Genomic DNA, 27,492 nt, shown 5'->3' with positions numbered 1-27,492 from the left:
CCGTTGTTTTCGACTTTTCTCTCTTCGCTGCCATTTTCTCACCATTATTTTTACTTTGTTTTAATTTTTACTCTTGTACCTTTGTGTTTTATGCGTTTTTTTTTCAACTTTTCCAGAGAGGGCTGGAATTCCCTGACCGGCCACTACGCCATCACGTGACTCCTCCCTATGTGCTGGGATTTTTAAATTTTTTTTAATTTTTTTATTTTTCACACCATAAATCACATTAACCATGGTACACACTTTTTCCTTTTCACACATATACAGTGCCATTTTCTCCCCCCCCCTCCCTTCTCCCATCCCACCCTCCCTACCTCCCCCCTCCCGTCCATTTAAGGTATAAAATCTAGGATACATTTAACCAGTCAGACAATGTTGTCATTCAATAAAAATACACCAGAAATTCTATTGTGTCCATTCTTTTCATTTCCTTTTCCTTCCGTTAACTTAGGTAATGATTGTCCCTGGTAGGTTTTCGCTATTGTATTTAATGTAAGGCTCCCATATTTGTTCGAATATTTCAATATTATTTCTTAAACTATATGTTATTTTTTCTAATGGAATACATTTATTCATTTCTATATACCATTGTTGTATTTTCAAATTATCTTCCAATTTCCAGGTTGACATAATACATTTTTTTGCTACGGCTAGAGTTTTCTTAACAAATCTTTTTTGTGCATCCTCCAAATCAATTCCAAATTCTTTATTTTTTATGTTACTTAGGAGGAAGATCTCTGGATTCTTTGGTATATTGTTTTCTGTTATTTTATTTAATATCTGATTTAGATCTTCCCAAAATTTTTTTACTTTCTCACATGTCCAGATTGCATGAATTGTTGTTCCCATTTTTTTTTTTACATCGAAAACATCTATCAGATACTGTTGGGTCCCATTTATTTAACTTTTGAGGTGTAATGTATAGCCTGTGTATCCAGTTATATTGTATCATACGTAACCTCGTATTTATTGTATTTCTCATCGTTCCGGAGCATAACTTCTCCCATGTTTCCTTTTTTATCTTTATATTTAAATCTTGTTCCCATTTTTGTTTAGTTTTACCATTTGTTTCCTCATTCTCCTTTTCTTGCAGTTTAATATACATATTTGTTATAAATCTTTTGATTAACATTGTATCTGTAATCACATATTCAAGGTTACTTCCCGCTGGCAAACTCAAACTGCTTCCTAATTTATCCTTCAAGTAGGATCTCAATTGGTAATATGCCAGCGCTGTATCTCCAGTTATATTGTACTTATCTTTCATTTGTTCAAAGGATAAGAATCTGTTTCCTGAAAAACAATTTTCTATTCTTTTAATCCTTTTTTTTTCCCATTCTCTAAAGGAAAGGTTATCTATTGTAAAAGGGAGTAACTTGTTTTGCGTCAATATTAGTTTTGGTAATTGATAATTTGTTTTATTTCTTTCTACATGAATCTTCTTCCAAATATTGAGGAGATGATGTAATACTGGAGAACTTCTATGTTGTACCAATTTTTCATCTCATTTATATAATATGTGTTCAGGTATCTTTTCCCCTATTTTATCTAGTTCTAATCAGTCCAATCTGGCTTTTCCCTTGTTTGATAAAAATCTGATAGGTATCTTAATTGTGCGGCTCTATAATAATTTTTAAAGTTTGGCAGTTGTAAGCCTCCTTGTTTATACCATTCTGTTAATTTATCTAGTGCTATCCTCGGTTTCCCCCCTCTCCATAAAAATTTCCTTATTATTTTCTTTAACTCCTTGAAGAATTTCTCTGTCAGTTGTATTGGCAATGCCTGAAATAAGTATAATATCCTTGGAAAAATGTTCATTTTAAAACAGTTTATCCTTCCTATTAGTGTTAGTGGTAAATCTTTCCAATGCTCTAAATCATCCTGTAATTTTTTCATTAGTGGATAATAATTGAGTTTATATAGTTGGCCGAGATTTTTGTTTATTTGTACACCTAGGTATCTTATTGCTTGCATTTGCCATTTAAATGGTGATTCCTTCTTAAATTTTGAGAAATCCACATTATTCATAGGCATTGCTTCACTTTTATTTACGTTTATCTTGTAACCCGACACTTCTCCATATTCCTTCAATTTCTTATATAATTCTTTTATTGATAGTTCTGGTTCTGTTAAGTACACTATAACATCATCCGCAAATAAACTGATTTTATATTCCTTGTCTTTTATTTTATCAATTCTGCTAGTGGTTCTATAGCTAACGCAAACAATAAAGGTGATAGTGGGCATCCCTTTCGTGTTGACCTGCTTAAGTTAAATTGTTTTTTACATGTCCATTTACTGTCACTTTCGCTAATGGTCCCTTATATAATGCTTTAATCCAATTAATATACTTCTCCGGTAAACTGAATTTTTGCAATACTTTGAACAAATAATTCCATTCTACTCTGTCAAAGGCCTTCTCTGCGTCTAAAGCAACTGCTACTGTTGGTGCTTTATTCCCTTCTACTGCATGAATTAAGTTAATAAATTTACAAATATTGTCTGTTGTGCGTCTTTTTTTTGATAAATCCAGTTTGGTCTAGATTTACCATTTTCGGTACATACTCTGCTAATCTGTTTGCTAATAATTTAGCTATTATCTTATAATCTGTGTTAAGTAAAGATATTGGTCTATATGACGCTGGTGTGAGTGGATCTTTCCCTTGCTTTAGTATTACTGTAATTATTGCTGTTTTACATGAATCTGGTAAGTTTTGCGTTTTATCAATCTGGTTGATTACTTCCAGGAGGGGCGGAATTAATAAGTCTTTAAATGTTTTATAGAATTCTATTGGGAATCCATCCTCTCCTGGTGTCTTATTGTTTGGTAATTTTTTTATTATCTCTTGTATTTCTACTATTCCAAATGGCTCTGTTAATTTATTTTGTTCCTCTATTTGTAGTTTTGGTAGTTCAATTTTAGTTAGAAATTCATCTATTTTCCCTTCTTTCCCTTCATTTTCATTTCGGTATAATTGTTCATAGAATTCTCTAAAGTTTTCCTTAATTTCTTTTGGATTATATGTAATTTGTTTGTCTTTTTTCCTTGATGCCAATACCATTTTCTTAGCTTGTTCTGTCTTAAGCTGCCATGCTAGGATTTTGTGCGTTTTTTCACCTAGTTCATAATATTTCTGTTTTGTCTTCATTATATTTTTCTCCACCTTATATGTTTGTAGTGTTTCATATTTTATTTTTTTATCTGCCAATTCTCTTCTTTTAGTAATATCTTCCTTCATTACTAATTCTTTTTCTATATTTACTATTTCCCTTTCCAACTGCTCTGTTTCCCGATTATAGTCCTTCTTCATCTTCGTTACATAACTTATTATTTGCCCTCTAATGAATGCTTTCATTGCATCCCATAGTATAAACTTATCTTCCACTGATTCCATATTTATTTCAAAATACATTTTAATTTGTTTTTCAATAAATTCTCTAAAATCCTGCCTTTTAAGTAACATGGGGTTTAATCTCCATCTATACATTCTTGGAGGGATGTCCTCTAACTTTACTGTCAATATTAAGGGTGAATGGTCCGATAGTATTCTAGCTTTATATTCTGTTTTTCTTACTCTATCTTGCATACGAGCTGATAACAAAAATAGGTCTATTCTTGAGTATGTTTTATGTCTAGCCGAGTAATATGAATATTCCTTTTCTTTTGGGTTTTGTTTCCTCCATATATCCAAAAGTTTCATTTCTTCCATCGATTTAATTATAAATTTGGTTACTTTGTTCTTTCTGTTAATTTTTTTCCCAGTTTTGTCCATATTTGAATCCAAATTCAGGTTGAAATCCCCTCCTATTAATATGTTCCCTTGCGTATCTGCTATCTTCAAAAGGTATCTTGCATAAACTTTTGATCTTCTTCGTTAGGTGAATATGCATTGAGTAGATTCCAAAACTCCGAATATATCTGACATTTTATCATTACATATCTCCCTGCTGGATCTATTATTTCCTCTTCTATTTTAAATGGCACATTTTTACTAATTAATATAGCAACTCCTCATGCTTTTGAATTATACGATGCTGCTGTTACGTGTCCTACCCAATCTATCTTTAATTTCTTATGCTCCAATTCAGTTAAATGTGTTTCTTGCACAAATGCTATATCAATTTTTTCTTTTTTCAGTAAATTTAGCAGTTTCTTCCTTTTGATTTGGTTATGTATTCCATTAATATTTAAAGTCATATAGTTCAACGTAGCCATTTTATACTTTGTTTATCTTCCCTTTCCGTTTCTCCATCATTACCTTTCCTTCTTATCCTTTTCTGTTTTCTTGTTTTGAATCCTTTATAAGACAACATTCCTAAAACATCAAACATTTTCCTTATTCTCCTATTTAAAACTTCTTTAGCCCCAATCCCCCCTTCCCCTCCTGAGTTGTCCTTTATCCCGTGTCGGACAACCACATCTCCCCTCTCCATTTGGATTTGCGAATTCACTTGCAAGCGTCAGCTGATTTTGCAGTGACCGTAACACCCCCCCACCCAGCCCCCCCCAGAAAAGATTTCACTTTTCATATGTGACAAAGGTCACTCTTTTAATTCCCTCCTTATTCCCTCTATTCCTTTTCCTTCCCTTATTAATTCTTGTCTATACTATCTATATTTTCCTCTAAATACAGATACATTCATGTATGCACATTATACATATACACACATATACCTCTTTACCCACATACATATAAATCATGGTCATTTTTACTCTTATTACATGTCTTCATCTCTCTGTTTGTTTTGTAGTTGTTCTGCAAATTTCCTTGCTTCCTCTGGATCCGAGAATAGTTTTTTTTCCATAAGATCGTTTTCGATGTATTGAACTCCTTCCTCTTCTTCAGGAGCTCAAAACTTATGTCTTTTTAGTTTGCAGTCTTTTGTACTCTCGTTACACGTCTTCATCTCTCAGTCTATTTTGTAATTGTTCTGCAAATTTTCGTGCTTCCTCTGGATCTGAGAATAGTCTGTTTTGTTGTCCTGGAATAAATATTTTCAATACCGCTGGATGCTTTAGTATAAATTTATACCCTTTCTTCCATAAAATCGCCTTTGCTGTATTGAACTCCTTTCTCTTCTTCAGGAGTTCAAAACTTATATCTGGATAAATGAAGATTTTTTTGCCCTTTGTACTCCAGTGGCTTATTGTCCTCTCTTACTTTTTCCATTGTTTTCTCCAGCACCTTTTCTCTTGTAGTATATCTTAGGAATTTTACTAAAACAGATCTTGGCTTTTGTTGTGATTGTGGTTTAAAGGCCAATGCTCTATGTGCCCTTTCTATTTCCATTTCTTGCTGTAGTTCTGGACATCCTAGGATCCTAGGGATCCAATCTTTTATAAACGCTCTCATATTCTTGCCTTCTTCATCTTCCTTAAGGCCCACTATCTTTGTTATTTCTTCTGTTATAATTTTCAATTATATCTATTTTCTGAGCTAACAGTTCTTGTGTCTCTTTAACTTTTTTATTAGATTCCTCTAATTTCTTTTTTAAGTCCTCTACCTCCATTTCTACTGCTGCTTCTCGTTCTTGCACCTTGTCCATTCTTTTTCCCATTTCTGATAAGGTCATATCTATTTTATTCATTTTCTCTTCTGTATTGTTTATTCTTCTTCTTAAATCATTAAATTCTTGCGCTTGCCATTCTTTAAATGACTCCATGTATTCTTTCATAAGAGAAAGTATATCCTTTATCTTGCCTTTCCCTTCTTCTTCTATTTCACTGTACTCTTCCTCTTCCTCTTCTTCTTCCTCTGGGTTGGCCATCTGTTGTTTCTTTGTTGCCCTTTTCTTCTCTTCTTTCTTGTTTTCTTTGTCTTCTATGTTCTCCTCTTGCTGCAGGTGTTCTGCAGCTGTCGTTGCCGGCTGTGGAGATCGACTCCCCAGCTGGTCACCCCTCCCGTCGGTGTGTTTTTTTTCATGCGCGGTTGCGCACTTTTACTTGGCTCAGCGAGCCATTTTTGTAGTCCATATTCTACCGACCTGAGGGAGCGGGTTTCTCTCTCCACCGCGGGCCTCTTCGAACAGGTAAGGCCTTTTCCTTCATCTTCCGTTGTCTTCTCTTCCTCTCTTCTTACCGTTGGTTTCGACTTTTCTTTTTTCGTCGCCATCTTCTTTCCACCTTTATATTCACTTTACTTTGATTTTTATTTCTGTGCCTTTGTGTTTTCGTTTGTTTTTTCTGACTTTTCTGGAGAGGGCTGGAGTTCACCGTCCGGCCACTACTCCATCACGTGACTCCCGCCCTATGTGCTGGGACTTGATGAAAGGCGAGACCAGGCCAAATGAATGAGTTGAAGAGATGGAATGTAATTAAAACATATTTCTGATGGGTCGACAGCATGAATGTGGATAGAAAGCCTCCTTGTGGGAGAGCCTCGAACTAGGATCACTATTTAAAAAGAGGCTCTCTGTTGAAGATAGAGATCAAGGAAAATATGTCCCTCAGTGTTGACACTTTTTAGAATATTCAGGCTCATGGGGGGATGTTGGAGAAGGACTTGCACCTCCAGCCTCTTCAGAAATAAGATGCACCAACTAAACCATGGCTGATAATTTTTAAATAAAAATGAAGTGATCCAATAGAAGACATTTATTACATTTAGGTTTTACTACAATGCCACTTTGAGCGAGAAGGTTTAAAAAAAATAGGTGAGAGGTTGCTTTTGATATGGAAAAAGATGAGGAAAATTCAAAATTAAGTATTCAACCATCTGAAAGGAAAGAACTGCTTGGAGTATGAGGAGAGGACAGTAGAGTAGGACAAGTTGGATTGCTGGTATGAACTCGATGGGCCAAATAGTTTTTTCCTTTGCATCAACCACATTAGCCTCATGAAAACAGAAAATGCTGGAGATGGCCTGATGGTCAGGCATTATTTGTGGAGAGTGTGACAGAGTATTTAGAGGTGGTTTGGCAGCAATTGTTAGAGCAGCTTGCACACACACATTTTAAAACACAGTGTGGCGGTACACCATTAGGCAGGCGAATTGGCCCTGCTTGTCATGCATGTGGCGGGGCAGTGGTCAAAATGGTGCTGTCGGGGGTTTCCTCCCAACCTCGGCACTGGGCTCAGAAGCCCGCACTTGGGGATCCACGTGATGCCCTGGTGACGTCTGGGGCCCCCCAGCGTGGTTTTCAGCCAGATCCGGGCTTGGAGTATAAGACCAGCCAGGCAGCCTGCAATAAATCAGTTAGCAGTGTAGCCGCCGCTACAATTGGTGACCCTGACAGGGTCAAACGTCTTTGAACCCAACATGAACGACCCTTCGATCAACGTTATAGCCATCAAGCTTCCTGACTTCTGGGTTCAGGAGCCAGAGACCTGGTTCAGCCATGCAGAGGCTCAGTTTCACCTCTGCCAGATTTCATCGGATACGACCAAGTTTTACCATGTGGTCGCCGCCCTGGACCAGGGCACCGCCAAACGAGTGCTGCACCTCGTTCACCACCCACCTGCAGAAGATAAGTACGGGACCATCAAGCGGATGCTCACCGGCTTCCTTGGCCTCTCCAGGTGCCAACGTGCCACTCGGATGCTGTGCCTCAACGCCTTAGGGGAACAGAACTCCCATCGAATTGATGGACGAGATGCTCGCACTCATGGGCGATCACACCAACTGGCCACTCTTCGAGCGCATCTTCCTGAAGACATCCGGCCGTTACTGTCTCAGGAGAGCTTTGTTGACCCTAGGAAGGTCACTCAAAAGGCTCAGGAGCTATGACTCGAATGATTCCTGGAGGGCTCAGCAGTCCAGCAGGTCATGAGTCACGGGCATGATCAGGCCAAGCCTTCTTCTTGTGCTGTGGTGGAACATCTGGCCCCTGCAGGGTCCTCAAAGAGCATAGCCAGAAGCAAGTCATCCACTTCAGGCCTCTGCTTCTTCCACCAGCACTGGGGAGCCAAGCTCAGATGTGTCGTCAGCCTTGCTTGTTCCAGGGAAATAAGCAGGCTGGCCGCTGTTGATGGCTGTGGTGACTGGCCAAGAACACAGCCTTCTCTACCTGCGGGATTCAGTCAGCGGTCGATGCTTCCTCGTCGACACCGGGCCCCAGATCAGCATCATCCTGGCCACAGCCATCGAGTCCAGGAACCGGCCTCGAGGACCTCCCCTCCGTGCAGCCAGTTTGATGGAGATCCGGACATATGGAGACAAGACCATCCACTTCCAGATCGGCCAATGGAAGTTCTCGTGGAAGTTCAATGTTTCGTCCCTTCCAACCGCCATCCTGGGTGTCTGGGTGTCGACTTCCTCCTTGCCCACGGACTCCTGGTCGAATTTTGAAGTAGGAGACTGGTAGGTGCCCATAGCTTCCAATCCATTCGCCTCAACGCCTCCCGCACAGAGCAGCCACAGATGGCGATGGTCAGCATGCCCAGGGACGAGTTCCCGTCCCTCCTCAAGCCGCAGTTCTCTGCCACCTCACCACACCACGGGGTGTTTCATTACATCCCCACCCAAGGCCCGCCGGCTAAGCTCCAGATAGCGAAGGAAGAGTTCTTGCATCTGCAGGAGCTGGGGATCATTCAACGCTCCGACAGTCCTTGGGCCTCACCACCATCTGGTCCCGAAAGCCTCCGGCGGCTGGCACCCCTGTGGAGATTATCGACGGCTTAACAACGCGACGGTACCTGACCGTTACCCGATCCCTCACATCCAGGACTTTACGGCCAACCTGCATGGCGTGAGGGTATTCTCCAAGGTCGACCTGGTGCGCGGGTATCACAAAATCCCAGTGCACCCGAGGACATACCCAAAATGGCCATCACCCCCTTCGGCTTGTTCAAATTCCTGCGCATGTCGTTCTGGCTCAAGCACACCACCCAGACCTTCCAGTGCCTTATGGACACAGTGGGCAGGGATTTGAATTTCGTATTCATTTACCTGGATGACATCCTTGTTGCCAGCAGAGACCGGGCACCACACAAGTCTCACCTGCGTACCCTTTTCTCCCGACTGGCCGATTTGACCTAACAATCAATCTGGCCAAGTGCCTGTTCAGAAAAGAGTCCATGCAGTTCCTGGCCCATACCATCATGGTCGAAGGAGCCACACCTGCCATTACGAAGGTTGCTGCAATCAGGGAGTTCCCACATCCGGACAACCTCAAGGGGCTACAGGAGTTCGTGGATATGGTCAATTTCTATAATCGTTTCATTCCAGGCGTAGTGCACATCATGCAGCTGTTCTTCGCCCTCATCGCGACCAAAGACAAGACACTCGCCTGGACTCCAGAGGCTAGCAGGGCATTCAAAGCCAAGAAAGATACCCTCGTGAAGGCTACCCTGCTCGTCTACCCATGCACCAACCTGCATATGGCACTCTCCGTCGATGCCTCTGCCATAGCCGTTGGCGCCATCCTGGAGCAACGGACAGTGGAAACCACTGGCATTCTTTAGCCCACTTCTTCACCTGCCAGAGTGCAAGTATAGCGCTTTCAATCATGAGTTGCCGGACATGTACCTGGCGGTGCATCATTTCCGCTATTTCTTGGAGGGGAGGCCTTTCACCATTTTTACCGACCACAAACCCCTCACTCAGGCGCTCACTATGGCACGAGATCCCAGGTCTGCCTGCCAACAGTGTCACCTCTCCTTGGTGTCGGAGTTCACCACCGGCATTCGGCACAAGGCAGGGAAAGACAATGTAGTTGCCGATATACTCTCACGACCGGCCATTTGGATGCTGACGCCCAGCCTCGACTTCGACCAGCTCGCCCAGGACCAGAAGTTCGACGAGGAAACGTGGGCCTTCAGAACTGCCATCACGGGCCTGCAGTTCCAGGACCTCCTAACTCCTAAAGGTGAGGGCACCATCCTGTGCGATATCTCCATGGGCAACCCGCGACCAGTGGTTCCCCAGCAGTGGCGAAGGCAAGTCTTCCACTATATCCATGACCTTTCCCACCCTTCTATCACGTCCACAGTCCATATGGTGGCAGAACGTTTCATCTGCCATGGGCTTCGGAAGCAGAAGCGGAAGCGGACTGGGCCAGAACCTGCACCCATCGCCAGCTTTCCAAGGTACACAGGCACATCAGAGCACCGTACAAGATTTCGAAGACGTCCGGGAACGGTTCAGCCACATACATGTGGACAATGTCGGACCCTTACCCGTTTCCCAAGGTAACCGTTACTCTTTCACAGTGGTAGACCGCACCACTCGTTGGCCCGAGGTGATCCCAATGCCAGATGCCTCCACGGACTCCTGCTCCCAAGCACTTTTGACCGGTTGACTTGTCTGGCTTGGCGTCCCGACCCACCTCACCAGTGATTGGGGCACCCAGTTCACCTCTGCGCTCTAGGCACAGCTCACCAACAGGCTCGGGATCGAGCTACATTACACCACGGCCTATCACCCACAGGTCAATGGGCTAGTTGAGCAATTGCACCGCCACCTTAAGTCGGCACTTATGGCCTGTCTCACCGGCCCTGACTGGGTGGACGAGCAGCCTTGGGTGCTCCTGGGCATCCACTCGACACCCAAGGAAGACCTACAGATGTCATCAGCTGAGCTGGTCTACGGTGCACCGCTAGCCCTACCCGGTGAGTTCGTCAATGCACCTCACAAACCCCAGCAGTCACCGCACGGTTTACTTCCCCCGCCTCTGGGCCCAGTTGGACTCCTTCACACCCCCACCACTGCCCAGACATGGCACACAAGCCTCTTATGTCTCCAGCGAGCTGTACTCCGCAGAGTACGTTTTTATCAGGCGGGGCCTGTCCACAGCACCTCTACAAAGACCATACGAAGGGCTGTACAAAGTCATCCAGCACTCAGGATCCACTTTCACCCTGGACATCGGTGGTAAGAGGGAACTGTTTATGGTGGACAGGTTAAAGCCAGCCCACCTCTACCCAACCGAACCAGTAGTTGTGGCCCAACCCAAGAAGCGAGGCCGCCTGGCAAAAAAGGACATTGGTGCCAATTCTGGGGGGGGGGGGGGGGGCGCTATGTGGTGCTACGCCATTAGGCAAGCGAACCGGCCCCACTTGTCACGCACGCGGCGGGGCAGCCGACCAAAATGGTGCTGTCGGGGATTTCCTCCTGACCTCATCACCGGGCTCAGAAGCCCGTCGTGGGGGACCCACGTGACGCCCTGGTGTTGTCGAGGCACCCCAGCGCGGTTATCAGCCAGGTCCGGGCTAGGAGTATAAGACCAGCCAGGCGGCCTGCAATAAATCAATTTTTCTCACTGAACTCAACCCGTCTGGTTGTGCAATCCTTCAGTGAGCAGTGTAGCCACCGCTACAACAGGATATTTGCAGGACTTGTATAGAATGCTTTTTGCAGAGGAGAAACAAAGTAGCCACATTCAGCAAGCAGCTTGCCTGGGAGATCATGTGATCTTTGCAGGCAGGCCAGACCAGTTTTGCTCTCAGAAATGGAGGGTGTGAAACAGAGAGAGGAGTCACATCAATAAGTTCCAGAGGGACAAGCTGGCTAACTTTGGAAGGCTGCCTGGTCAAATGAGAAAACTGGTGGTCTGAAAAATGAAAGAAAGAGGATCATCTGGAGAACCCTGAAGGGGGCAAGTTTCGTCAGCAAGACTGATTGAGAAGGAATCAGTTGCAGATGTCCTGGAAAAGGAATCTCTCTGAAAATCAGCAAGAATCCTCCTGAATGGTAACCATTTGCCTGTTAAACACCAAAGCCTGGTGAACTTTGTTAATGCTAACTTCTGTGCACAGTACAAGAATTGCCTGCAACCCATGATATTGGACTGTGATCCAAAGAACTTTTCTAATCTTAAGTATACATTACACACACCTGTGCTTAGTATTAGGGATTAAGTAGGTTAGGTAGGTTAAGTAAGTTAAGTTAAAGTTTAATTCTGTTTAATGTTCAAATATAATTGAAAACTCCTTTTGTTTAAGTAACCCTGTGTGTGGTGCATATCTATTGCTGCTGGTGTTTGGAGTCCTCTGGACTCCGTAACAAGAGATAAAAGAGTTAATCGTTCTGGTTGAAGACTGTTCATCAGAAATAGAAATATGAGAAAACTAGCACTTCCTAAGTTGTTGACAGGGAAAGGAGTGAAGAGAACTGAGGAAATGTCTATGACACAGTGGAAACTAAGGTTGTCCAAGTGATACAAGTGTTACTGGTGCTGCTTTAGAGAGGGAAATGATGATTAAAGCTGATCAGGTATGGAGGCAGATACTGGTTGCAAAAGCTGGCACTAGGAGATGCTGCTTATTCATTGCACATCTGACACTAAGATACACCACTTTTGTAAAATGTTTCTTATCTATCATGTAAACAAGCTTGGTTTATTAACAGGATTTAAATTATGCAATGTATTTCGACATCTTAATCTGGAAAATCTTTGCTTTTGTTTACAGTTATTGGCAATGCAAATAAATATTCTTTACCTTGGCATTTTTTATGGCCTCCGTCAGTCATGGTTGACCATGGGTACTGTGTCTCTGGTAAAGCAAAGCTGGAGTGACCTCTCCAGGGCACTGAGCTGATATGAAGATCCATTGCCCATGCAGTGGGACCTCCCTCTCCATGCTAATGACAGGTCTAAAGGAACGGCGAAAGTCGATACATTAACATGGCAAGAGTTGCCGTGCTGGTGCTGGGTACAGCAGTCAGCCACCTTCAGGACTCCAACACCAGATACTTCCTTGGGGTTTACTCCCAAAGCCTTTCCTGTGAGTGGGTATAGCCACAAGGCAGCGGAGATTTGAAATCAGAGTTTTCCATTTCCAAGATGAGTTTCCATCTGTAGTTAACGAGCCCCATCTATTTGGAGCAACTGATTTCAAGGTGCTAGTGGCCCCTTCTGTCAGTGATAAGAGCTCTGCTGGGCATATAAGAACTATGCTACACCTGAAGGCAGTAATTGGTTGTCAGAGCCTGTTTGAGACCTATGCCATGAAGAGCATTTGTGTAGCAATGGGAACTCGTCCCCACTACCACCCTTCAGCTATGACAACCTTTAGAGCCTACAAAGGTGAATATGATTCCTTGATGAAGTCAGATCTCAGTGGCTTAATATGTGGAATGTGAGAAGAAATGGGCTTTGAACATTTAGAAAATAACTTTTCTAATGTCGTTTGTTGGACAAAAGAGAATAGAAGTAGAGATTTCTGGGCCGTACATTTCTTTTATTTGTCTTTCAAGGGTTACAGCTTCTCTGTCCAATTAAATTATCCAAACTTTGGAGATAAGGGCCTTTGGAGAGGAGGTTCTTAAAATGGAGGGAGAGCACGGTGGTATTTTCAGGATGTGTAATTTAAGTTTGTCTGTTCTCAATTAGTATTTTTTAATGTACAGATAAAGGTTGGAATGTGTGAACAATCAAAAATCAGAATCCAAAAACTGCTTGCCCCTTTAAAATGTATTCTCTGGATTAATGTTCCATGAGTTTTAATGGTGTGAATCTGAAATATTGACATTATTCAGTTTTAGCTGAAATACTTGATATTCAAATTAATGAGGTATTCTTTTGATTCTTTATTGATTATTCAACCACACTAATTCTCAGATACAGATTGAAGATCTTGTTACATGTTGATGGTGAGGATGGCAAGAAAGTCGATAGGCAACCAAAGTAATTGGGGGATTCCATCACAACAGAGTGGAGGCCATTCTGTTCATCAGGTCTTGGTGATCACTCAGAATCCACTCAACAGTCCCATCCTTCCACTCGTCTCCATCCAACCTTTTCTCTATCACATTAATTCCTGGCTAATTCTCCTGCCACAAGAGATCATTTACAGTAACCATTTAACTTATCAGCATGTCATTGGGATGTGGGAGGAAACCCATGCAGTCACTTAGAGTCCACAGAGACAGCACCAAAGGTCAGGAAAGAACCTATTCTCTGGAGCTGTGACTTTTGTTGAAGCAGAAGAGTTTTCAAACAGTTTGAGAAATGGCAGCTGCATATGAAGAACACACAAGAGGAGGAAGTTATTCAGAAATTGCAGAAAATCACCTATTTTCCCCTCTTTGGGTATCAGTGATTGATTCAGTTTTATCTTGGTTCATCTCTCTTCACTTGTTATTAATCAGAAAGTCCTTGATGTTGCTGTTCCTGCCTCTTGAGCTTTTAATTAACTGGCGCCTTGAGGTTGTTTGACAATATCTCGGTGAATGTGTTTGAGGTTCTGATTCTGTGTCCAGAATGTGGCTAATCTTTTCATTATAACATCTCAAACTACATACCGTACACTTCATTTAACTTGTAAGTCACCCATCTGAGAATGCAACAGATAAAATTGATCCCAATTCAAAGGAATTCTTAAAAAGGTGATCTGATGTTGAAAGAGAAGGGCTTCAAGGGGAGTAGTTTGAGGAAGGTCATTTGGAGTTTATTCTGTGAGGGTGGGGTGATTTTGAAAGTCCTGTGAAGGTTAAGTAATTTCATCAAACCTCTTCAAACTTTTCCTCCTTGTATTCAAAGGGATCAATAAGGTAACTCATGTCAGTGGTAACAATGGTATGGGGATGAGGAAATTTAGGATCAAAGGTCAAATGAAGTCATTTATTGTACAACCCGACTAAACAGCATTCTCCAGTCCTCGGTGCAAAAACATCCAGACGCAAATAATACATGTGCAGGACAAGTATTACATCTATAAAAATAAATAAATATTGCTTTGTGCAAATGAGAGTCTCAGATGGTTAGTGTGAGCAGTTCCTTTGGTCGTTCAACATTCTCACTGCCCATGAGAAAGAAGCTGTTCCACGCCCTGTAATGTTGGCTCTGATACTCCTGTATCACTTCCCTGATGGGAGCAGCTGAAAGATGCTGTGTGCAATGGAAGGGGTCCTCATTGATTTTGATGCCCTTTTCAGATAACGATCCTGGGATGGGGGTAAGGGAGACTCCATTGATCCTCTCTGCCTCTCTTATGGTCCTGTGGATTGACCTCTGATCCATTTCTCTGCAGCAACTGTACCACACAGTGATTCAGCCAGCCAGGATGCTCTCGATAGAGCTCCTATAGAAGGTGGACATAATAACCTTACCCACTTCACTCTTCTCAGAAAGAGCAGCTGCTGTTGGGCCTTCCTGACAAGTGAGGAGATGTTGAGTGTCAACGATATGTCACTAGTTAAGTGAACTTCAAGGAACTTGGTGCTCTCTTCTACAGAGCTATTGATGTGTAGTGAAGGGTGGTCATTCCTAGTCCTCCTGAACATTTCCTTCGTCTTGTCCACACTGAGACACAGGTTGTTCCTCTCGCACCATTTCACAAGGTTCTCCACCTCTTCCCTGTAGTGCAACTCATCGTTGTTGCTGATGAGGCCAACTACTGTTGTGTCATCTGTAAACTTGAGGACACTGTTGGAGCTGGATCTGGTGATGCAGTCGTGGGTCAGTAGTATGAACTGGAGCAGGCTGAGCACACAGCCCTGAGGTGCGCCAGTGCTACTGACCTGCACAGACTGGTCTTTCCATTAGGAAGTCCAGGATCCAATTACAGAGAGGGGTTTTGAGTCCCAGCAAGGAGAGCTTCTGCACCAGGTTCTGGGGAATGATCATATTAAATCCCTAGCTGAAGTCAATGAACAGCAGCCTGGCATATTAGGCATCATTCTCCAGATGGGCCAGGATGGAGTGAAGTGACAAGGCTATAGCATCATCTGTGGAATGGTTTCTTCTACAGGTGAATTGAAATGGATCCAGCATCTCTAGGAGGTATGCTTTCATGCATTCCATCACCAGACGCTCGAAGCATTTCATAATGGGAGAGGTCAGTGCCACAGGACGCTAGTCATTAAGGCCTATTATTGTGGCCTTCTGGTATTCCAGGATGACGGTGGCTGTCTTGAACCCTGCGGGAACAATGGACTGCTGCAGTGAGGTGTTGAAGATGTCCATGAAGACCTCATGTCAATTGTTTTGCGCAGTCCTTTAGTACCCAACCAGGTATGTTGTCTGGTCGCGTTGCCTTGTGTGGGATCACCTTGGATAGGGTTCTGCCGCAGCTCTGCAGGGGGCCAGTTCATCATGGGAACTTGGAGCTTTCTTTGGCATCATCCTGTTCTTCTCATCAAACCGTGCATAGAAGGTGTTCTGTCAGTCCAGAAGGGAGGCTTCATTGTTTTATTTGTCCAGGTCTGGGTATCAATGGCAAGGACGGCATTTTTATTCTCCATCTCCAGCAGATCTTGAACTGGCTAGCTGGTTTGAGGCAACCACATTTCTGAATTAGTAAATTTGTAGTTTAATTGACATTTGGAGTGTCCAGGGTCAGATTATTCCAGGGGCAAGGGATTGATAATTCATTTTACAGATAGTGACAAGGTAACGTGCCCAGTTACATGGACAATATTTTGTATTGTCCCTATTCAGTCTCAAAAAACATTGAATCTGACAGCCTAATGTCAGGAAAAATATCTGTACATTGCTATCTGATCAATTGTTCAATGTAAATTTAGCAAACTGTCTTCAAATTTAAATATAATATTGAACAGAAAGATAAGACTTTGTTTTAAACAACTTTAAATAAAAGCAAACTGAGCTGAAGAAATCTGCCAGAAAATGTTCTCTTCATTCACAACAAAATGTTTTCAGATTGAAGAATAGCTGAATGTCTGTAGGGTAGGAAGAAATTTTCCAGGCACTAAAGCACCTAAAGTTCTTCTCCACATCAACAGCTCTACAGGATCAATTCAGTGAATTATGTTCAGGTGCATGATTGTATAAGGAATAAATGGAACACTGTCAGGACGATCACAAAGCTTACATTAATCAGTTGTCATGTGTCTGATCCTGTTGCATGATAAAGGTGAGGTTCTTGAACAGACCAGGTTCTGACAGTGGCTGAAACCAGGGTGAGGTATTTTTTTAAATCTATTTTTAAATTTAGACATACACCATGTTTACTGGCCATTTTGACCCGTGAGACCGTGCAGCCTAATTTACACCCAATTAACCTACAACCCCCAGTACATTTTGAAGGGTGGGAGGAAACTGGAGCCTCCAGGTAAAATGGACATGGGGTGGGGGGTGGGGGGAAACACAAAAACTCCTTACAGACAGTGTGGGATTCAAACTCTGGTCCCTATCACTGGCACTGCATTGCGCTAACCGTTATGCCAACCATGTCGTATGTCCAGAATCAGAGTTAAAATTGTTTGTGTGGTGGTTGACGGTGCAGTTAAGAACTAGGATTGTTAGAGTACAAAGGTTGGAGCATTGCAAACTGATTTGCAACATTTATTTGTCATATAATCCTATCCCACATAATTTACAATAGTTTTGTTCTATTATTTGTGGAACTTTACTTTCTTTGTTGCCATGTTCCTTAGTTTCAAAATTTCCAAAAGAGTTGTGAGCAATGCTGCTGTGAATTAACAGGCTCTAATCTCGTTGGACAGGTTCAGAACTGAGCACATTTCATCATCATCTTGGATGATCACTGATAGAGAATTGCATAGAAAGAGTAAGGGCTGGGCATGGCAGGTAGAATAAAGCAAGGATGAGTGAGGCCAAAAGTAAAAGGGCAGGGCAGACAGAACAAAATGAAGTTCAGGGCAGGGGCAAGGAACAGGAGCAGGCAAGGTTCTTGAGACTTTTAAAATGTTGGTCAGATTTTTAAAACAATTCCAATAGATTTAAATAACTAAAATGTAAATTTAATTGGAGAACAAGTTCCAGATGCTCATTAGAATTGGGTCTTCCCCTCATGGGAGTCTCCCTCCACCCCCCCCCCCCCCCCAAACCAATCAACATAATCTTCCAGGATCATTGTTTGAAGAGGGCGCACAAAATCATTGAGGACCCATTCCACTCTGCACACAGCATCTTTCAGCTGCTCCCGTCGGGGAAGATATACAGGAATATCAGAGCCAACACCACCAGGCTGAGAAACAGGTTCTTCCCATGCCAGTGAGAATGCTGAACAACCAAAGGAATTGCTCACATTAACCATCCAAGACTCTCATACAAACCAATAATTATTTATTTGTATAGATAAAATACTTTCCATGCATATGTATTGTTTATCTGCATGTGTTTTATGTCTGGTTGTGTGCCTGCATGTTTTGCACCGAGGGCAGGAGAACACTGTTTTGTCAGGTTGTACTTGTACAATCAGATGACAATAAACTTGACTGGGTCACTGTTCCATCATAAGGTGCAGTAGTGCCTGCAGCCACAGTACAGTGTCATAGCTTTTTACCTTGCCCATATCCAAGACTATGAGATCCAACAAGTACCAGGCAGCGTGATCTGAACCATTCAATAAAAATCATTTCCTAATGTGTAAAGTTTAATAACAAGGTTCAGAAGTAATTCTGAGTAGCTTTCTCCTGCAGAGAATTTGAAAACTTTCTTGTACAACTTCACAGTGTCCTTGCCCTCTACCAGGATGAGTTCCTCCAATTCTTTACACAAAATTAACCTACTTGAGAAAGATGGTGATGGAGGGTTTCGAATCCCACACTGCTCCACATTCCAAACTTGGCTACACTTACCATTTTCTGAGAGGAGACTCAGACTCTCAAAGATGAAGATTACTGACCTGTTGCACCTGTGTTGGGCTAAGTACAAGAAGTCTTCAAAGATTTTTCAGGTAAAATTTTCAGAGAACCTTAATCAGTAAAACAAATGTGATCCATGAGTGTGTTATTTACATATAATTTTAACTGCATTTTTATGATGGTCTTGTAAGATTTTGCCATTGTAGAACAAATTGTTAATAACAGCACAGTTACAATGACAGATTATGGTGAAAGAACCAAACCTATAGCTCATTAAGAATAGATTTTTTAAAATATAAATGTCAAGGTATGTACCACAGAGGCTTGACACCTGTCCACAAAGGAGTGGGAGTGGCCCCCCACCTCCTCCACCCTCTCCCCCACGTCGTGAAAATTAACTTGCTTCAAGGTTGGCTTTAAGAGTTTATTAACACAATATCATGGCGAGTCTGCAGAAGCCTTCATCACTAAACAGAAAACAGACAAGCTGGTGTGATTCTTTCTTACATTTCCCCCATTCAGTGTCTGATAAATCTTTCAGTAGATGTATCAATCAGTTTTCAAGCAAATCTTAATAATTCACTCTATTATCAGGACCCAGGAGTTACTCCAGACACCATCACCATCCCCTAGTTCCCAGGGACCTCATGTCTTTATTCTGAACTCTTGGCACTGCACTTATCACTCAAGGCTATTGCCAACTAGCATCAGGAGCTTTAAATTCAGTTTGCTTCTAAATGGTCAAGTATCACACCACACACCAGATTTAACCATTTCTACCACACTCCATTACAAATCCTCTTTTGTTTTATAAACCTTATTTTAGGTTGTGTTGAACCCTGTGATTAAATGACATTAAATGCATCCAACATCCTTGTCCACCAATTGCAGGACATAGCCATGTCCTGGCTCGGGGTCTGGAGCTTGAAGCTGCAGCCACTACAATATTAAGAAATAAAAATTACAGGTTTTAGCCATTACCATCATATTAGCTCTTATTACAACTGGAATGTAGGCATCAGTGATGATCCTTAATATTCCTTACCACATTTGCTATGAATTAATGTGTACCAAAAGAAATGGAGTTTTAATTTCACAGGAAAGATGATTTTAAGGAATAAAGTCTATATGTGGAAGTGAATAATTTATCTAAAATTATGGAGGAATGTGTGGTAATCACTAACAATGCCTCCTTTCATCTTACAATATCACTGCTTTTGCCAGTTAATCTCTAGTCTTCCTCCTGTCTGCCACACATCTCCCATTTTATTTTCCACCCTCTACATCCTAAAAATTTAATCCATCTCCAAGTATTCTGATAAAAGGACATCTCATGAGATGTTAAATGGGCTGCGTTCCACAGATTCTGATTTTATGAGAACAAGATGGGATATGCTTAACAAGGCTTGGAATTGGTGATGATTATCTGTTCAGATGTTTTGACCAGCAATTAATGCAACACTATTTTGACAGACAATGGACAATTAAACAAGAGGCATATTTCCATGGACATCAATGTCCTCAATGATGGAGAATATGTCATTTTCAAAAATGTGACTGAACCATTTCCAACCATCGTCAGTCAAAAGTATAATGAGGTTATCTACCATCCATCTGGTCAATTCATTCAATTTAATGCACACTACATGATTCTCCACTCAAGGCTTTATACACTTATGCAGTTACAGATATGGCAGCAGTGCTAAAGGTTACCTCAAGTAGTTGCAAAGCTATTCTAGAAAACTACAACACTGGCACCAAGCAGACAAAGTTGAAACTTGATCAGTTATATTTCTTCCATTAAAAAAAAACAGCTGTAAATATATTCCACCCAACTCTGACAAGGCTGGAATCAACCAGCTCATCCCAAGCACGTCAGAGTAGATAATAAGGTCCATTTATATCCAAATATTTCCCCTTGGTATCCTCACAACTCTGTAACAGTTGGAAGCATACTGCTTGATGATGTTCCCCAGAAAACTACTGCAATAAGACTTGACAAAATTCAAAACAATATTAAATGGCTAATAATTGTTGAACAATAGAACCAAAGAACATCACAGCACTGAAAACAGGCCCCTTCGTTTGTCCCAAAACATTTTTATTAGCTAGTCCCCCTGACCTGCACCCAGTCCATAGACCTCTATACCTCTCCCATCCATGTAGCTGTCCAAATTCCTCTTAAATGTTAAAATTGTGTCTGCATTCACCACCTCAGCTAACAGCTCATTCCATACCCCCACCACTCTCTGCATGAAGAAGTTCCCCCTTATGTTCCCTCTAAACTTTTTTCCCCTTTCACTCTTAAAGCATGTCCTCTGTGGTTTGGAAAAAGCCTATGTACATTAATTCTGTCTATCCTGCTCATAATTTTAATTACCTCTATCAAATCTCCCCTCATTCTTCTACAGTCCAGGGAATATAGCCCCAACCTGTTTAACCTTTCCCTGTGACTCAGTTTGAGGAGTCCAGGCAACATCCCAGTTAATCTTCTCTGCACTCATTCAATCTTACTGATATCCTTCCTGTAGTTAGGCAGCCAGAACTGCACACAATACTCCAAATTTGGCCTCACAAATATCTTCTACAACCTCACCATAACATCCCAACTCCGATACTCAATGATTTATGAAGGCCAAGATGCCAAAAGTTTTATTTAAAACCCTGTTTACCTGTGATGGCACTTTCAGTATCTGTATTCTTAGGTCCTTTTGTTCCTCCACATGCCTCATTTACTGTGTATGACCTATCTTAGTTTGTCCTTCCAAAATGTAGCACCTCACACTTGTCTGCATTAAATTTCATCTGCCATTTCTGGTCCATTTTTCCAATTGGTCCAAATCCCTCTAAGCTTTGAAAGCCCTCCTCGCTGCCCACAACGCCTCCAATCTTAGTCTCACCACCAAACTTGCTGATCCAATTTACCACATTATCATCCAGATCATTGATATAGACAACAAACAATGGTCCCAGCACCGATCCCTGGAGGCACACCACTCGTCACAGGCCACCAGTCTGAGAAGCAACCATCCACGACCACTCTGTCTTCTCCCATTCAGCCAATTTTGAATCCAGTTTACAACCTCTCCATGGATACCTAGTGTCTAAACCTTCTGAACTAAACTCCCATGTGGGACTTTGTCAAAGGCCTTACTAAAGTCCATGTAGACAACATCCACAGCCTTTCCTTCATCTACTTTCTTGGTAACCTTCTCAAAAAACACTATCAGATTCATTAAATATGACTTACCTCGCACAAAGCCATGCTGACTATATTTAATCAGTCCTTGGCTGTCCAAATACTTGTATATCTGATCTCTCAAAATATCCTCCAATAATTTACCTACTACAGGTACACGATCCTTTATCCGGAACCCTTGGGGGACAGTGTGTTCTGAATTTCCAATTTTTCCAGATTTCGAAAGCCAGATTTAAACCCACCCGAATTGTGCTGCCGTATCCACCCCCACCCCCTTCCAATCGCACTGCCGTCTCTCCACTCCCCTCACACACCCAACTCGGGCTGCCTGTCTCTCCCCCCACCTCGCCCACCCGACTTGTGCTACTGGTCTTTCCCCCCCCCCTCGCTGGCCTGGCTGGCATTGCTGGTTCCCCCCCTCGCCTGCCCGACTCGCGCTGCTGGTCTCTTCCCCCCCCCCCCACTACCCGACTCCGACCACCTGACTCGCACTGCCAGTCTCTCCCCCCTCCCGGCCGCCCGACTCGCGCTGCCAGTCTTCCCGACTCGCGCTGCCAGTCTTCCCGACTCGCGCTGCCAGTCATCCCGACTCGCGCTGCCAGTCTTCCCGACTCGCGCTGCCAGTCTCTTTCCCCCCCCCCCCCCTTTACCTGCCCGACTCATGCTGCCGTTTCTTTCCTCAGTTGCCAGATTTTGGAGCTTTCCAGATTTTAGATGTCCGGATAAAGGATCATGTACATGTATTGACATCAGGTTCACTGGCCTGTAATTTCCTAGTTTACTTTGGAGCCTTTTCTTAAACAATGGAACAATATGAGCTACCCTCCAATCCTACAGCTCCTCACTCTGCCAGGGTTTCTGCAATTTTGACACATATCTCCCTCAAGGTCCGAGGGAATATCATGTCAGGCTTGGGTGATTTATCTACTTTTATTCACTGTAAGGCAGCAACCACCTCCTCCTCTTTGATCTTTATATGTTCCATGACACTACTACTTGTTTCACTTCCTTTCACATACAATATGCTGGTTTCCTGAATAAATACTGATGGGAAAAACCTTTGAAGTTCATCCCCATTTTGTGAGACCCCCTCACATAAATGACCATTCTGATCTTCTAGGGACCTAATTTTCTCCCTTACTGTCCCTTTACTCAATATAAACTTGTAGAAACCCTTCAGGTTTACCTTCACACTATCTGCTAAAAGCCACTTTCATGTGCATTCTCTGCCAAGAATGTGCCTCCAGAAGCGGATACAGCCCTGTGGAATGGTCTTTCAGGTGGCAGTTCTGAAAGTGCTGAGCTGTTCACCTGAAAGGTACAGCTGCAGAAGAGGCGCCTCGGATCTCACTCCGGCTCCTCTCAGTGCAGGACATCAGGGCAGGGGCGGCTGCCACAGGACGTTGGGGAAGGGGCAGCCAGAAAGGGCATTGTCAGGTGCGGGGATTTGGGTCGCCGGCTTATTGTCATCAGCCCACCCCCCCAACAGCCGCTTTCAGGCGGCTGCATTCAGGTGCCTCGGGGACTGCTCAGATGCGGAGATGATACCTTCTGGAGGAGGGTTGGTGAGTACTCCTCCAAGCCTCATCAGGCTCTTTCAGGTGGCCTCCTGACAGCTGTATTTGGGTAGAAAATGCGGCTTTACGTCAGGATATTCTAGCCACCTGAAAGAGACTAAAGCAACCTCATGTCTTATTTTTGCCTTCCTGATTTCCCTTTTAAGTTTTCTATACTCTTCTAGTACCTCATTTGCTCCTTGTTGCCTATACAGGTGTACCCTGCTTTACGAATACTCAAATTACAAAAAAAAAATCACTTTTATGAAAGGATTTGAATGCATTTTCAATTTTATGAAAATGGCCTCCAATACTAGTGAATGGGTCTTCACTTTACACTATTTCATCTTATGAAAGGTTTCATAGGAGCTTTTTCATTTTGTAAAGCGGGTATACCCGTATCTGCTACACACCTCTCTCATCTTCTTAACCAGATTGAAATATCCCTTGAAAATCAAGGTTCCCTTTGTCTGTGAACTTTGCCTTTAATCCTGACAGGAACATGAAAACGCTGCACTCTCAAAATATTGCCTTTGAAGGCCTTCCACTAACTGAACACATCCTTGCCAGAAAACAACTTATCCCAATCCTCTCTTCCTAGATCCTTTCTCATTTCTAATTTAGAATCTCATCTCGAGGACCAGGCCTATCCTTATCCATAATTAACTTGAAACTAATGGCATTATGGCTACTGGATCCAAAATGTTTGCCTACACATACTTCTTTCACTTGACCATGTCTGGTTCCCTAATAGGAGATCAAGTATTGCATCCTCTCTCATTGGTTCCTCTAAATATTGATTCAGAAAACTTTCCTTTGCACATTTGACAATCTCTAAGCCATCCAGCCTTTTTATAGTGGGACTTTGTCAAAGGCCTTACTAAAGTCCACGCAGACAACATCTGCAGCCTTTCCTTCTTCAACTTTCTTGGTAATCTCCTCGAAAATCTCTATAAGATTGATTAAACATGACCTACCATGCACAAAGCCATGTTGACTATCTCCAATCAGTTTCTGGCTATCTAAATAATTGTATATCCGATCTCTTAGAACACCTTTCAATAATTTCCCTACTATTGACATCAGGCTCACCGGCCTATAATTTCCAGGGTTACTTTTGGAGCTTTTTTAAAAAAAAACAACGGAACAACATGAGATACCCTCCAATCCTCTGGCACCACACCCATGGCAAAGGACATTTTAAATATTTCTGCCAGAGCCCCTTCAATTTCTACATTAGCTTCCCTTAAGGCCTGAGGGAGTATCTTGTCAGGCCCCTGTGATTTATCCACTCTTATTTACTTTAAGATAGCAAGCACTTCCTCCTCTTTAATCTGCATAGGTTTCATGATCTTACTGCTTGTTTTCCTTGCTTCTCACAAACCTGTGCCTGTTTTCTGAGTGAATACTGATTTTTAAAAAAAATTAAAATCTCCCCCATCTCTTTTGGCTCCATACAAAGGCGACCACTCTGATCTTCAAAGGGACCAATTTTGTCCCTTACTATCCTTTTGCTCTTAATATACCTGTAGAAACCCTTAGGATTTTCTTTTACATTGTCTATCAAAGCAACCTTGTCTTTTTTTTGCCTTCCTGATTTTTTTTTTAAGGGTTTTCTTGCATTTTATATGCTCCTTAAGCTTTATATACTCATTTACTCCATGTTGCCTATACCTGCTATACACCTCTCTTTTCTTCCAATCCAGATCCCTAATATCCTTTGAAAACCAAAGTTCCCTATAACTTCTAACCTTGCCTTTGATCCTGACAGGAACATACAAACTCTGTATTTTCAAATACTTTTGATATACTTTTTATTGAGGAGACAGCCAAAGGTGTGCCCTGAACTGCCTATTCTCTTTTCCTCTCCTGACTGTCACCCATCCATCCTCCTCCTGCCTCCTAGATGTGATAGTATCCCTGTAACTCCTATCTTTCACCTCCTCTGGCTTCCGAATGATCCGGAGTTCATCCAACTCCATTTCCTTAACTCAGCTTGTCAGGAACTGTAGCTGGATGCACTCCTCGTAGGTGAAGTCATCAGGGATTCCTGCTGGCTCCTCCTTCGACCCACATTCTGCAAAAGCATTCCCCTGTCTTGGCTGCCAATTCCTGTTTATGACTAGAGGAAAAACAATCTAAAACCTGACCTTACCTGTTGAATCCTTTTTGTTCCTTGAATAGGATGGCCCTTTTACTTCAACTTCTTCTATCCCTCGCCTCTTACCTGTTCTTGCCGAAGCCTGTTGAGCCAAAGCCTTTCCACTCTTGACGATGACTGCTTCTTACTTGCCTGGTAAAGATGATTTCAAAGGAGAAAGGTGCCATCCCCTAACTTTTAAAGCTTAGTATTGTCATAACATATTGAGGATAACCATTTCAATACAAAGAGAATTGGACTAGTCCACCTAATTCTGTACCTACAACAAGTCATGTTTTGGGTTCTCTGTTGCAGACAATTATCCTCGAAATTTTTCCAAGGCTTGTATGGATGGATGACATTTGGAAACTTAATTTCATTTAGGAGAAAGGAAGCCTCTTGGTAGTGAGTCTACCATCTTAAACAGGCATTTCTATTATTGTTGTGGTACTTGCTGTCTATTTAATCTTATTAAATGGTGGTGTGAACTCAGCAGCTGAAAGACCCTTCCAAAAGTATCTACAAGCTTATTCAAGCTAAACCATCCTAACTTCTAGCAAGAATATGGGAAACATTTAACCCATGGACACTTGCAGTTCAAGAATGTGGTACACCCACGCACTCTCGAGAGTAACTAGGGATGGGCAAGGCCAACAACCTGTGAAACAAGGGTTAGCTAAGAAGACAAACCAGTAGCGCGTGGCAGTACTTGGATTCATTTTTATCCATTGCTGTACATCTTCCCTTGGTCACTGAGTACTCAAGACACTGAAAGAAACACAGAAAAAATGGTTAAACTTGACCCAGGCTCAGAAGAATTATAGTTTGGGGATAGATGAGAATGAAGTAATACGCCTACTTTTTAGAGGAGGCAGATCCATGCAAAGTTGATATAACTGGAGAAGTGTAGATCAGTGCCAAGGATTACCTCATCTAATATGATATGCAAAATGAGATTCAGGACTGCAAAGTGGCAAAAGTAAAGTAGATTTGTAATGTCAGAGAACTGGTCTTCTGTTTAGAGTGTTTAAAGTTTGCACTGTATTCCAGAAAGCAAAAATGGCATCCATTCTAATTAGGCAGACACATAGATTTCTATAGATGAGCTATGTGAGACAAGTATCTCTCCCCATTTGTAATTTAATTCTTTTAAAGGAAAAGGATAATTCCAATGAATTTTTGAATGTTAAAATCGCTACAATTCTTTTTTTACCTATCCCCTGGTCTAATTTTCTGAGTGGGAGGATGCTGAACCTATCCTGTCTGGACAGCTAGAGCATCATCAATCCATGAATCCATGCCTCATCAATGAGAAAAATATGGACACTATCTTTCTTTTCTTCATTGCAGTCAGACTGAGAAAGAATAAATCCATAACAAAATCATGCAGTGTTTTGTCTGTTACGTTACCAGTGAGAATAAAGGCCAGAGCTGGACTGAAACTAAAGATCTAACACAGTCTACAGTAGGTAACAACGTCAGAGTGGGCAACATTTGCCTTGGTATTCAGCAAATAAATGGCCTCCTTGTTATTCCTTCCCATGCTCATGAGATACAGCCAAATAAAGATGTCCAGGTACATGCGTTCATTTTCTTCAGTGATTATCGTGGAGAGTCTTGGTTTTGGGAACTCTGTTTTTGGAGAGGAGTGTGGGGAATGTCTGATGGTGTTCTTGGGTTAGGGCAGTGCATCCAGTAAACAAGCTTTAATCTATTGTAATGCTCAGAGCAATAATACTGGTTATAAACAATACCGGGTGATAACCTTCATACAAACACAACTGGTTAAACAACTAGTTGAGCATCTACATGGTTGCCATGGTAATCAGTTTTCCTGCTTCAGTAATTTCACACATCAAAAACTACCCTGCCATTAAAAAATATCAATACCTCTAATTTTGACATTAGACTGTTCTCGCACACCACAAACTCCAACGTCACGGAAGGATTTAGGGATTTATCTTGGAACTTCTTCAGGTAGTCCTCTAATCTGGACATAGTCACCTACTGAAGGAGTTGGGGGGGGGGGGCGTGCAGAGGGAAGTACCTATTCAGGCCTTCTTTAATCTCTCCTTCTTCAACTTAAACTTATCCAGCCCATCTAACCTCTCCTTTTACTTCCAGTCCTGACAACATCCTTGTAAA

The 27,492-nt window shown here is 42.3% G+C and overlaps 1 pseudogene; it reads left to right on the top strand.

Annotated features, from left to right (window-relative positions):
* The first annotated feature begins 10,416 nt into the window (after positions 1-10,416).
* Positions 10,417-27,347, top strand: LOC138761945 (sialidase-2-like; annotated as a pseudogene).
* Positions 27,348-27,492: the final 145 nt, after the last annotated feature.

Source organism: Narcine bancroftii, chromosome 1 (assembly GCF_036971445.1).
Source record: "Narcine bancroftii isolate sNarBan1 chromosome 1, sNarBan1.hap1, whole genome shotgun sequence".
Taxonomy (NCBI): Eukaryota; Metazoa; Chordata; class Chondrichthyes; order Torpediniformes; family Narcinidae; genus Narcine; species Narcine bancroftii.
This window is presented reverse-complemented; position numbering and strand designations above follow the sequence as displayed.